Below are 13,202 nucleotides of genomic sequence, written 5' to 3' on the forward strand. Positions count from 1 at the left end.
ACGTTTAAATATTACGTTTTAGTATTTTGCAAACATTATGGAAATGTTACTTTTGAATGTTCTCGGAACATTCTAAAACAAGTAGTTACATTTAAAAAAATGTTAGATGAACGTCCAATTAAAATATTTCATGGGTGAGGGGGGATGTTCCTTAAATGTGTATGAATAATAGTTTTGTTCTAATGTTTTTAGAACATTATTAAAGTCCAGATAACTTTGAATGAATGTTCTAATAAAAATAGTGGGAAAACAATTGTTAATAAATTTGTGAGAACCTTGCCAGAGCATTAGCAAACTTAGGCGTTAGCTGAGATGCCTAAGGCATGGAAATTAGTTCACCTAAAAATGAAATCTGTGTCAGTTACTCACCCACATACTGTTCTAAACCTGTATATATTTTTTCTTCTTCTGCTAAACACAATCGAAGATATTTTGAAGAATGTTGGAATCCAAACAGTTGGGGGTTGGGGGGGGGGGGGGGGGGGGGTCATTTTCTGGATTTCACAGTAGACATGACTGGCTAAAACAGTATATCAGTTCTGAAGGTTATACAATTGTGGGAAAAATGTGAAGTCCATTCTAACAGAATTGAAAGAAAAGAAAAACTACTAAGACCCAGGCCATTCTACCAAAGTCTGCAATTATCAGAGAATTGACCAAGAGGACTGTTACAGCACTGCCAAGAACTGCAAAGCTCTGAAATGGGACAGACTGTCTAGACATCAATGATTTCTTCTTGAGTGCTGAACAGATTCAGGCTCTTTTTTCTGCAAAAGGCCAACTCTAACAGAGTTTTTAGAGGTTATGTAACAACTGAAGTTTTGCATGAGTTATGAGACCAAAATTGAACTATTCGGCACAGCAGACCCAGATAACATTATCTGTAATCTTGCAAAATCAAGCACAGTCGTACAGTATCACATTCTACTTTTTGCATGCATATGTTCATAACTATGCTGAAGTTGTAGTGACTGTTAGTGTATGATGCTCGCTGTCCCTCAAGCTACATTTATATATACTTAGATTTTGTATGTGTGTGTGTGTACTTACCTAGTGTGAAACCAAACAGGACAAAATGTCCTGTCGCGGTTGATTAGTATAAGGTGATTTACATGGAAGACAAAGCTTTTATCACTTTCTGCTTTATCAAGTCGTGTCTGCCTTGGATGTGGTGTAGGAAGCATGCGCCCATTCAAACTGCAACAGAAAACCCTCAGAAAACCCTAAGCTCAACAAATCATTCAGTCTGAGCTACTGTATTTCACACACACACACACACAATCACAATCACAAATCCCATGTGTAACTCATGGTGTTTAAAATATTCAAACACACATAAACACACGATCTCATCTCTGAGCTAACTGAATCTGTCACAGGAGCGGCTCTAACAGACCACTGTTGTTGCCTGTTCTCCTCTATTAGCGGCGCTTAGAACACAGCGTTCCAGTGAGAGCACACTTTTCCTGGCTGTCTCATTTAGTCTATAATTACTGATAATGTTCTCAGAGGCAGCTCCATTTTATGACGCACACTGGTGGCAGGGCTAAACAAATGAAAGAGAGAGGGGGGGGGGCAGTATAAATCAACATGCAGGAGACAAACAGCAGCGATGAGAGCCGTATCTGCTCCAGGGGGCTACGGCTCACTGTCCAGCTGTGTCACATTGGGCACCTCTGGTGTTGGTTAAATAGCCTCTATGGTTCTGACCTGCTACCACAAAGGTACACTATCCAGAATTGCCACAAAATTGATTGCTAAACCATTTCTCACACCCCTCTCATTCAGTGAGTTATGAGAGCTAAGATTAGTTTGAAAAGCACAGTTAAAGAAATAGTTCACCCAAAAAAGAAAATTTGCAAACAATTTACTCACCCTAAGTTCATCCGAGATGTAGATGAGTTTGTTTCTTCATTGGAACAGATTTGGAGAAGTTCAGCATTACATCCCTTGCTCACCTCTGCAGTGAATGGGTGCCGTCAGAATGAGAGTCCAAACGGCTGATAAAATACATCACAATAATCCACAAGTAATCTTCTCACATTAAAATTGACCCACTGTTTTGTTTACAACAGTTTGGGCTGGGTGCTTGATTTCTCTCTTGATTGAGACAAGCCATCTTTTTCACTGGGGAAATCAACATTATTAATAGAGACTTTATTTTAGCTGAAAGTTTAATAATGGGTGTGTTTATTGAAAACACTCAGCTTTTCACTTCATAAGACATTAATTGATGGACTGGAATATGTTTGGATTACTCGTGGATTATTGCATCAACTGTTTGAACTCTCATTCTGACGGCACCCATTCACTGCAGAGGATCCATTGGTCCAAATGATGTATTTATATATGATATATATGATCCTGTGTTGTTGGAACTTCATTATATATTATATTATATTTTCTTGATTAATGCAGATTTCTGGTCTTATTGCGAACAATTAATTATTCTATATTATTCCAAATAAGAAAATACGGGTTGTTATTTTCGGGTTTGGAACGACATGGGGGTAAGTGATTAATGACAAAATTTTCATTTTGGGGTGGAGTAACCCTTTAAGCCATCGAAGCAACAACCTATTCGGTTTCAAAGAATCTCCTGCAGCAGAAGGTTTACTCACACAGATTGAGCTTCTTGCTGTGAGTATGTTAGTGTAGGGAAATAATCAATGAGTTAACATGCAAAACCATGCTGAACATATGGTCGGCCAAGCATCCATAATGACATACTGCCAAACCAATCATTCCCACTCACTGCTGTGTATTTGTGTGTATATGTGTGTGTGTGTGTGTGTGTGTGTGTGTGTGTTTGTGTTGGTGTGAAACCCATTATTTGAGCTGAGGTCTTGTGAAACTTGAATCTTGTTGCTCTCATAAATAGGAATATTTCAAGAACATACTGTTTAGTACATGCTGCCTTTCACTGAATAAGATGAGACCTTGAATCAAAACTGTACAGTTGTGGGTGCCAAGTTGGAAAGATGCAAACATGTTGTGGTATGCCCAACCATTGAGCCAAGGATAAAAAGTACTGTAATTGAAGACTGCAATTTAAAGGATCAGACAAAAGTGACCTTGACCTGGAGGGCTTGAGATGTTCAGACAGGATGAGCGATCCCAGTATTGGCAAGTGCTTGTATTCTTAACAGAGCTAAAGGTGTAATTATCCATTGCTTTCAGCCGTGACTGATAACATATGGAGACTTTGTTCCAAATTAACCAAGGTTTTCATTGTTACCAACTGTTTTATGAACCACAGAAGATAATTGTTGATAATTTTGAGTTTATATCTAAAGTATTATTCAAATGAATATGTTTTTTAGGATCCAACTGTAAATATTTGCTTTGCTCCTCTAAGTAATTCACTCAGTGATTAGAAATGGTAGAAAATCACTTTACGTTTATTCCTAAATGTATTGCTCAGTGGTTGCTTTTCCTATAATGTGGTGGAAGAAACATAGAATATCTCTTTATTGTCTTGTTGCAATCTCTATTAAGACTCTAATATTGAAATATTTTATTGTTCACTTGTTGCTCTTTCTAAGCGCATGAGACTTATTTGTGAGTCTCATGTATTACTCATTTTAGTCTCAAAAGTGTCTCAGATGTTTCTCCTAAAAATCCGTAGGAGAAATAAAAGTAGACAAAACTGAGACGTGAGAAAGTTCTGAAAGGAATCAAAAATAACAATGGGAGAGCAACGTTTGAGAAACTTGGGAGATCTCTTTATTGTCTTATTGTCTATATAACCTCTTGACTCCATTATAAAAATGTTTTACTGCTCAGAGGTTGCGTTTATTTATTTATTTTTTTGCAATGGGGTTTTTCACCGTTAACGGTCAGGACAATAGGAATAGAAACAGGAGACATTTGGACAGGTGAGAATTGAACAGGAGCAGGAAAGTACCTTTTGTTGGGATTTGAACCCATGCTGTCTGAGGTGCAGTTGTGCCTTCACGTCAATGTGCTACCCACAAGGCTATGGCTCTGACAGATATTACTCTATGCTCGGGATACTAAGGGGGTGATTCTCTTATATGTTGCATTGCGATATCAGCTTTGTAATAAGATGTCTTCAGTTTTATTTTACGAGAAATGTTAAACTTTTACTAATATTGTAAATACTAAAACTATCATTTAAATAGAGTTAAACATTTCAGAATATCAAGGGTTACTAGTAAAAATAAATAAATGTATCTTTAGTTTCCAGCATTGTACACACCACATTTTCCAAACACACTAGAAAGGACTTATAGATATTTAGTATGAGCAATAAAAAATTTTTTTTAGCAAATATAACACTATTGTACCAGTGTTTTGTTTGTTTTGTTTTGTTTATCATTAACATTTTGTCTTGTACAGCCCATTTTTGCATATGTAAATATAGGTTATGGTTTCCTCTGTTAAATCATTGTGCAATAAATCACACAAAGTCTACATAAAACAACTTCAAATATGACAATGCATGTATAGTCTTTGATTGAAATGTTGTGGATAATTGACACTGAAGCTAACCAAAGGGAAGAAAAATAAAATAAAAAAGAGATCTGTTTAACATTTCAAATATTTCTTCTAGTCAGAAATGAGGTTACCTTAAAGGAACACTCCACTTTTTTTGAAAATAGGCTCATTTTACAACTCCCCTAGAGTTAAACAGTTGAGTTACCGTTTTTGAATCCATTCAGCCAAGCTCTGGGTCTGGTGGTTGCACTTTTAGCTTAATTTAGCATAGATCATTGAATCGGATTAGCAATTAGCATCTCGCTCAAAAATGACCAAAGAGTTTCGATAATTTTCCTATTTAAAACTTGACTCTTCTGTACTTACATTGTGTACTAAGACCGATGAAAAATCAGTTTTGATTAAGGCATCCGGTAAATTACTATTTCCAACAACAAATTATGTTCCTACATAAACACAAACATTGTCCTATAAAATTTCTGCATAATTTCTCTCTCTCAATATAGCCTTTAACTCTGAATTTATGATTTTCCCTCTTTATTTAGTGCCTTTCAAGTACTTGACTTCATGCACGTTTTGTAAAGTTGTTGAGATCTCTTCTTAAGCTTTACAGTAGACACATATGAGACCCCCAGATTATTTAGCAAAAGAGAAAAACATCTGAGCACAGTGTGTGATGTTGTTGAGATCTCTGCTAAAGCTTTAAACAGACAAATGTGAGAGATCCAGAGTGTCTAGCTACGGAGAAATATCTGAGCATAGTGTGTGATGCTGTTGAGATCTTGTTTGAAACTTTGGAGGAGACAAATGTGAGACCACCAGAGTCTTTAGACAAAGAAATATCTGAGCACAGTGTGTGATGTTGTTTAGATCTCTTTTAAAGCTTCAAAGGAGACCATTGTGAGAGTGTTAGTGTTTTTGTCTCAAGAGACAAGTTTGAGAAGCAGGGAGACTCAAGCAAAATTTGATCTTAAAGTAACCTCATTTCTGTCCAGGAGAAATATTTGAGATGTTAAAGAGATCTCACTTTTTTCTTTCCTATGGGTAATCATGAAAACATATTTAAAAATGGCCAGAAAAGACTTGTGCCAGTTATTTCATCAGAAATTCAGATGAAAAGTAATTTACCCCACAACCCAGTGTTTGGCAAAAAAGTTGGTGATTCCACTGGGAATTTTCTTCTGGGTGGTGGAAAAACCCCATCAAATTTCCATTTCGAAAAGCAGTAAAATCACAGACACTTTCTGAAATGACATTACGTCCTCCTGTAAAACATTTAGTGGCTGAATGAAGGCTGACTTACATTCTGTGGATTCTGGAGACAGGCCAAACTTTGAAAAATGAGGAAGGTTGTTGAAAAGCAGCTCAATATGGAAGCTGTAGGAAAAAAGTCTCACGATTCAATTAAAAGAACCACTGACCATAATGACAAAGGCATTTTCTAATCTTAGAAAATAAACATCTAAACATTGAATCAAAATACATTTGAGACTAAAAGGGATAGTTCGAGGGCGAGTAATTAATGACAGAATTTAAATTTTTTGGTGAACTATATCTGTAAGATATTAAAACTTGTTTTATGAAAAAATATCAAAATAGTAAGCAAACTGATGTTGAAAACAATGAAAAATACAGTATCTACCAATGGTATAGGAAAAATAAACTTTATACTGGAAAACGAGCCAAAACTACTTTTTACAGTAAGCTTAGCAAACTGTTTTGAGTATTTCCGACTTTCCTCATTCAAGCAGACGGGAGCTGTATTTTCATAACTGGAAATAGCTGCCTTTGGGGTGATCCTAAAATGGCTGCTGTACACAGACTCTTTAAAAAGCTCTTTGATTAAACACAGATTTCATGATTCAGTACATGCTGGGGAATCTCTCTGGACCCCTGGATTAGGGGTGTTGGCTCTGGGGTTAAGACTTTGGTTCTCAGCCAAAGCCCTGGGGCTGTTGTGTTAATCTCCATGTCGGTCCTCATTAGCATTAATGAATGGAGAAACACTTGTCATGAAAGCACAACACACGGGGTGTGTAATGCCACCGACAGCCAATGAGAGCTGTGCTAGTGATTAAAACCTGAAAGCAACTGGCATATGAACACACTGAGTAACATTTTCACGTCCTTGCGGTTGAACAATTCATCCATTTTGATTAGTTTTTTCACTTTCCCAACGAAATATGAGATGCAAGTTTGAAATGCAATAATATTTGATCAAAATAAAACAGCATTTGATTACATATGCACTTGGCTTGAGATCATTTAGAAGTTGCACATGAAACAAAACTGTTTAAATATGAATGAAACTCATTTGACTCTGTCAGCTGTGTAAACACAATACATGTCTATAGATGAAGCTAGTGTTTATTCAATGTAGCTGTAAATCACTGGGCTGATGTTTCCTTTGGATTTCACTGGCTAATGGCTTATATATCATGCAGTGGTTTGGGCAGCATGCATGTTTCCTTTACAGGAGTCAAATGGATAGGCGGGGAAACGTTGCAGTACAAAATGCGGTCAGCCTCTTCCTTTAGCTGTGTCCAAAACCTCAGAAATGTTCAGCCACAAACACACACACACACACACACACACACATTGAAAGCAGACATCATTGTTGTTACGAGCACCACAATGTGCATGTTCCACCCACCAATTTGATGTTTTGTAGTAGATTGATCACAGCCTTTCTTATGCGAGAGGAAGAAATTGTCCCCGCTCTACATAAACACATCCAAATACAGGAGCTGCATTGTGAGAGCTGCTTGTTATTTTGGCTGTTATATAAAAAATCTACCAGGTTAGCCGCAGAAAGTCATCTGGCCGAGTTCCCAGAATCCATTGCACTTACTGACATTTTGAGATATAAAAAGTGCTATGCCCTAGACTTAGATTGCATCTCCACTACACACTTTTGCATTATAAAGTTCTTTGTCTGTGTTGAGATGCTTTTCTGGTGAGCAGCTGGTGTTTGCACCGACATCAGCGGAATCTCTGTGTTCTCTGGTGTCCTTGTGTATTGCTTACTGTGAAATATATAGAGAGTAAAACAGAATTTATTCATTCTAATTTAGGCAACATGGCAGATGTCATGCTGCTGTAGATCATATTTAGTGTGCGAGACTTTAAACAGGTACGTTTGCAGTAGACGCTTTGATACACTGCATGTGATTTGTTTGTTTTTTTACTTCATGCTAATTTTATCACTGAAATATACTTTGGCTTTAATGAATATCTAAAGAAGACACAAAGGCATTTTTTTCTATTTTAATGTGTAAGACTTGTGCTACTGCATGCCACTGTTTAGTATCTGCTTATTCTTAATGTTTTCATATTTAATTCAGGGATAATACGTTCTGTTTGCCTGTACTCTCTGTGCAGTTGTTTTGCTTTATTAATATGCTCTCCACCTCACCGCCTCTCCTGTAAATGAGAAGGACGGGGTCGAAGGAGCTCTGGACCAAAGCCATTCACGTTACAGCCTGCCAACCGAGAGACGTGCTCCCTTCCTGCTTTAAAGGGATAGTTCACCCAAAAATGAAAATCTGAAAACTCAAATTTAAATCGTTATTCACTGATATTCTTCTCTTGGAGTGTGATGTCAACACTAGAACCACTGCAACCAGATCAGTGAGGTTATTAATTAATCGTTTGCATTCATGAATGAATGAAGTCTGATTTACAGCGTAAACTGGATTAACTGGTTTTGTGTCCAGTTCACTAAACTAATCAGGAAAGTGCACTAACAAAATCTGTGCTGAACTCCGAATCAACCAGTTCAAGCCTGATTCATGAAAAGAAAAATGCTAATTACACAGAACATCAGGAATACATCCACCAAAATGTGTGCTGAACTCCGTTAGCTAATTAGATTAATGGATTCATTGTTATATAAGTCTGATTCATTCACAAATCAAGTTAAACACTGCATGAATGATCCATTCACAGTGAAAACATGCTCAATCTCATCTTTGCTCAACTCAATTAAAGACTCATTCATATAATAATACTAATACTAATTCACAAATCGAAGTTCAACTTGACACGTCCAGCAGCCACATCCTTCAGTCAGTGAGTTGAACTCTGATTTCTGAATGAATCAGCCTCAGAAACAGCATGAAAACAGAATGAAAGCACAGAAAAGCATCATGCATCCAAAATTTATTTAATGTTAATCAAACTACTAACTGAAAGATTATTTTTTGAATCTGAATGAATGATCCATACACACCTAGTCTGTTGCAACCAGATCATTCAATCACTGAATCAACAAATCAGTCCTTTTCATAATTTAATGAATGGCCCAATATACAAAAAATCTCAAAAGCAGCTTTACTGTGGTTTAGATTGGCTGACGGGAATTAGAAGTGATGTCAACAATAGTGTGTTACTCTTGTGTTCTAAATTTCCAGTGTAACCCGGCCTCTAAAAGCACAGAGGCAGTGAGCTGTGCCGTTATGGCCCTTAGCACCCTGTGGTGGGTTATTTATAGCTGACATTGCCAGCCAGCACTGGGTGTAATGTAAGGACACGTCCACCGAGCAGAGGGGTGATTAAATGTCTGAGTAATTGACAGTAGCCCTGGAGGAAGTGAGGGAAGAGTTAGAGAGAGAGGGAGTGAGACCGAGAGAGGCAGAGAATAACTCATTTGGTTTCCCCTACTACAGCTCTCCTTTGTCTGTCCCCAGAGATTAACAACACAGATGCCATCAGTTCGATTGGACAAATACTGAGGGTTGGATGGGTAGTAAAGTCTCAAAAATTCATGACAGATCTTCAAGGATCTGTCCTGACTCAATCGATCAATGTTTTTGATGTAAACCAAACTCTCAGCAGATTCTCAGCAGCCTGTTTGCTAAGAATATTAAACCTCAGGAACCATTCTAGTGAGATATTTATAGTTTTAATAATGCTCTTGTGTCCTAGCAGCAATGAGCTGATTGCGTAACAGTAATTAGCAGACAGACTTAAGCAGCAGTGACAGAAGACTTACGCCGACCTCAGAAGAGACAGATACCCCTTTTCCACCGACGCAAAGATATTTTGAAACAATTCACCAAAGACAAGAGTCTTCTGGGTTGGAAAAATCACATGTGGCCACTTAAACTTGCAGGTCTTGAGTCACTAATGTTAGAGGAGTGGGTAGTAGGATAATATCTTATCCAAGTAGTTTTCAAAGCAGTTTTTTTTGTTTTTTTTTACTGAACTATGTGGAGCCGCAAAACACAAAGCATATTCAGCTGAAGGACATCATTTATAAAGATGCATGTAGAATGATCATAAATGTGAAAGTACAGAGTTTTAGTTGAGTAGTCAGTTAGTCGACTTTTACTAGCACTAGTTGCTGCTATTGGAAGCTATTAGTGTGCATTAATTATAGGGCATGTAATATGCCCAGGTTCTACTAGGGTGCTAAAACGAAAGCAAGAGCACCCTTATTTGACGCTGTACTAATAGCATATTAGTGAAACAGATTTGGCAAACCATCAGTGCTTATTTGTTCAGTGATTATAACAGAACTTTGATGATTTAAAGATACTGATTTAAGAGCCTTCAACCCTGCATAGACAGGTAGTAAGGATATCAAACTGCCTCTGTTTTTTTTTTGCACTATTCGCAGATTTTTACATCAAAAAACATCATAAATTTTATTTTCATAATTTTTTTTATTTTCTGACCTCTTTTAACCCCCCTCATCTGAATTATCTCTTGCATAGACATTGCAGATCGTAGACTCGGAGGTAAATGCCCATTGCTATGATTGGCTAACACTTGTGTATGTTTGACAGCCTTAAGATGACTCTGTTTGTTAGCCAACATCCTTCACAGATGGATACTGAAGTTAAAAATGCATAAAAGGTCAGTACATATCAAAAGATCTGTAATAGCAGATGACGCAATAATGATCACGTAATAAACAGTTACTCACACTTGTGTGTTGCGACATTACTGTCGGATCCAATATAGCCGGCACAGCATCGTCTTTTAGTTTCAATCTTTCTGAAAATCCTGCATGAAATTGTGCCTTGTTTGTAATCGAATCTGTGGTAAAATGTATTCTCTTCCATGTCAGTCTTTGACGTGCGAACACACAAGTACCACAATGTGTTTTTTGTAACAAAAACCTTAAATACTCTAGTAATAGCAGAAATTAGTAGTTGTGCAACCCCTGTTCATGCCGTTTTTGACATAGAATAAAATGGAATGGGATTTAGGATCAAATCTGACGGTATGTATGTTATAAAACTTTCATGCATGTGTAGTAATGCAGACTAGTGGTTAAGTGCAATTAGCAGTGCCAAAACGGATTTGATTCTCAGCAAACAAACTACTAAAATGTGTGCCGTTGATATAAATCATTTGTGACCCTGGACCACAAAGCCAATCTTAAACCGTATTTGTAGAAATAGCCAAAAATACATTGTATGGGTCAAAATGATCCATTTTTCTTTTATGCCAAAAATCATATTAAGTAAAGATCTTTTGTAAATTTCTTACTGTAAATATATCAAAACTTCATTTTTGATTAATAATATGCATTGCTAAGAACTTCATTTGGACAGCTTTAAAGGCGGGACAGCTTTTTCTCAATATTTAGATTTATTTTTTGCACCCACAGATTCCAGATTTACAAATGCACAAAAAAATCATGAGCTGAACTCAAAGATCTAAGACTTTTTCTATGTACAAAAAAGGCCTATTTTGCTCAAATATTGTTCACAAATCTGTCTAAATCTGTGTTAGTGAGCACTTCTCCTTTGCCGAGATAATCCATCCACCTCACAGGTGTGGCATATCAAGATACTGATTAGACAGCATGATTATTGCACAGGTGTGCCTTAGGCTGGCCACAATTAAAGGCCACTCTAAAATGTGCAGTTTTACTGTATTGGGGGGGGGGGGGGGTCGTAAAACCAGTCAGTATCTGGTTTGACCACCATTTTCCTCACGCAGTGTAACACATCTCCTTCGCATAGAGTTGATCAGGTTGTCCACTCCTCTTCAATGGCTGTGCGAAGTTGCTGGATATTGGCAGGAACTGGAACATGCTGTCGTATACGCCGATCCAGAGCATTCCAAACATGCTCAATGGGTGACATGTCCAGTGTCTATGCTGTCCATGCAAGAACTGGGATGTTTTCAGCTTCCAGTTTTTAACCCAAAAATTATATTTAATTCTCTGAGATCTTTTAGCCAAAGAGGGTGCAACAAAATACATGAGTGATCTTTCCTTAGAGAATGGACAAATATTCCATGCGTCATGGCTTCTTATTATGGCCGAAATAGTGATAATACCAGTCCAAACACCAGAAAGGACAGTCAGATGTGTTTCCGTTCTTCAGTTCCCATAGTGCCTAGTTCTTTGTGTGCCTCAGTTACTCAGAGAGAGAGAGAATAAATAAATAAAAACCCAGCAGGATCAATATCACTCAGAGCTCTTTTATGATAGCAGGAAAATGCCCTGGATCTGCCATCTGCAATTATATCAGATCTGCCTCCATGCATGCATGCAGACTCCCAGACACTCCATGCTCCTCTCCCCCATCTTCACCTCTGAGGGCTTTTTCTGGATAAAAGCAACCAATAAATATCTGAATATGTGCCTTGTTTAACATCTAGTAATCTTACAAGTACATGTCAAATTTGGATGTTAGTCTACAGGTACTACTTCTCAATGTACACAATGCAATAACATGCTTAAAGGGATAGTTCACCCCCAAAAATGAAATCCTGGCATCAGTTACTAACCCCCAGGTCATTTTTTAACCTGTATTATGTGAATGTTTTTGCATCATTTAAAATCATGAAATCTCCAGTCCAATTGCCTCACAGGTGAAAGAGGTCTTAGTAAGGTTCTTTATTGGCATCTATGGAGTTTGCACCTCTAACGGCTTGTGAAAATAGGAGCTATAAGAAATTAATTCTGTATTAATTTCTTTATCCCTTCAGTGATAACAGATTCCTGCTAATTTTACATCTTCCTCGTCTCTCTTGCCTCATTATATGTGTCATATTTTACCTGAAGCTGTGGCGTTTTCTCACATGTAATGAAATACGAGAGGTGGCAGCCGTTGAGGTAATATCCTGATGTTGTGCAGCGCTGAGATAAAAATACTTTATTCATTTTCATTTGGTGATTGTAGCAAATGCAGCGCTCAGATCAGTAAACATGTCACTGTCAATTGAAAGCTAATATGACGTTACTCCTGTCTTAATAAAGCTGACAGGACCCAGAGGAAAATGTCATTGCTTAAAGGTTGGTCCTTCATCTGTGAGGATGATCTCAGGTGGTTCATTTCAGCATTACTTTTCTTACTGATGTACTTACTGAATTATGAGACATAATTCTAGACATTAAAATAGATGATATTCGAAACACACTAAGCATATTAAGTCTACTTCCTGTACTTATACAGAACTGGATTTTTACATATTCTGAATAAAATGTGAGTGTTGCCATGTGATTAATCGGGTCACCACATCACCAATTTGTTTAATGTGTTTATTTTAAAATCTTGTTTCAATGATTTAGCATATTGCCGGAGCTTAGCACAATGTGAGACTATGTTGTGATCTAAAACGCTACAACAATGGTTTTCAAATAAATTTGAAAGAATCCTTTCTAAAATTTGAAGGTAGATACATACACTACCTTTCAAACATTAAGTGTTTGATCAAAATATAGTCAAACATTAACATTATGAAATATTATTCGAATTTAAAATTACTTTTCTATTTGG

The sequence above is a fragment of the Barbus barbus genome (assembly GCF_936440315.1).
Source record: "Barbus barbus genome assembly, chromosome: 37".
Classification (NCBI taxonomy): domain Eukaryota; kingdom Metazoa; phylum Chordata; class Actinopteri; order Cypriniformes; family Cyprinidae; genus Barbus; species Barbus barbus.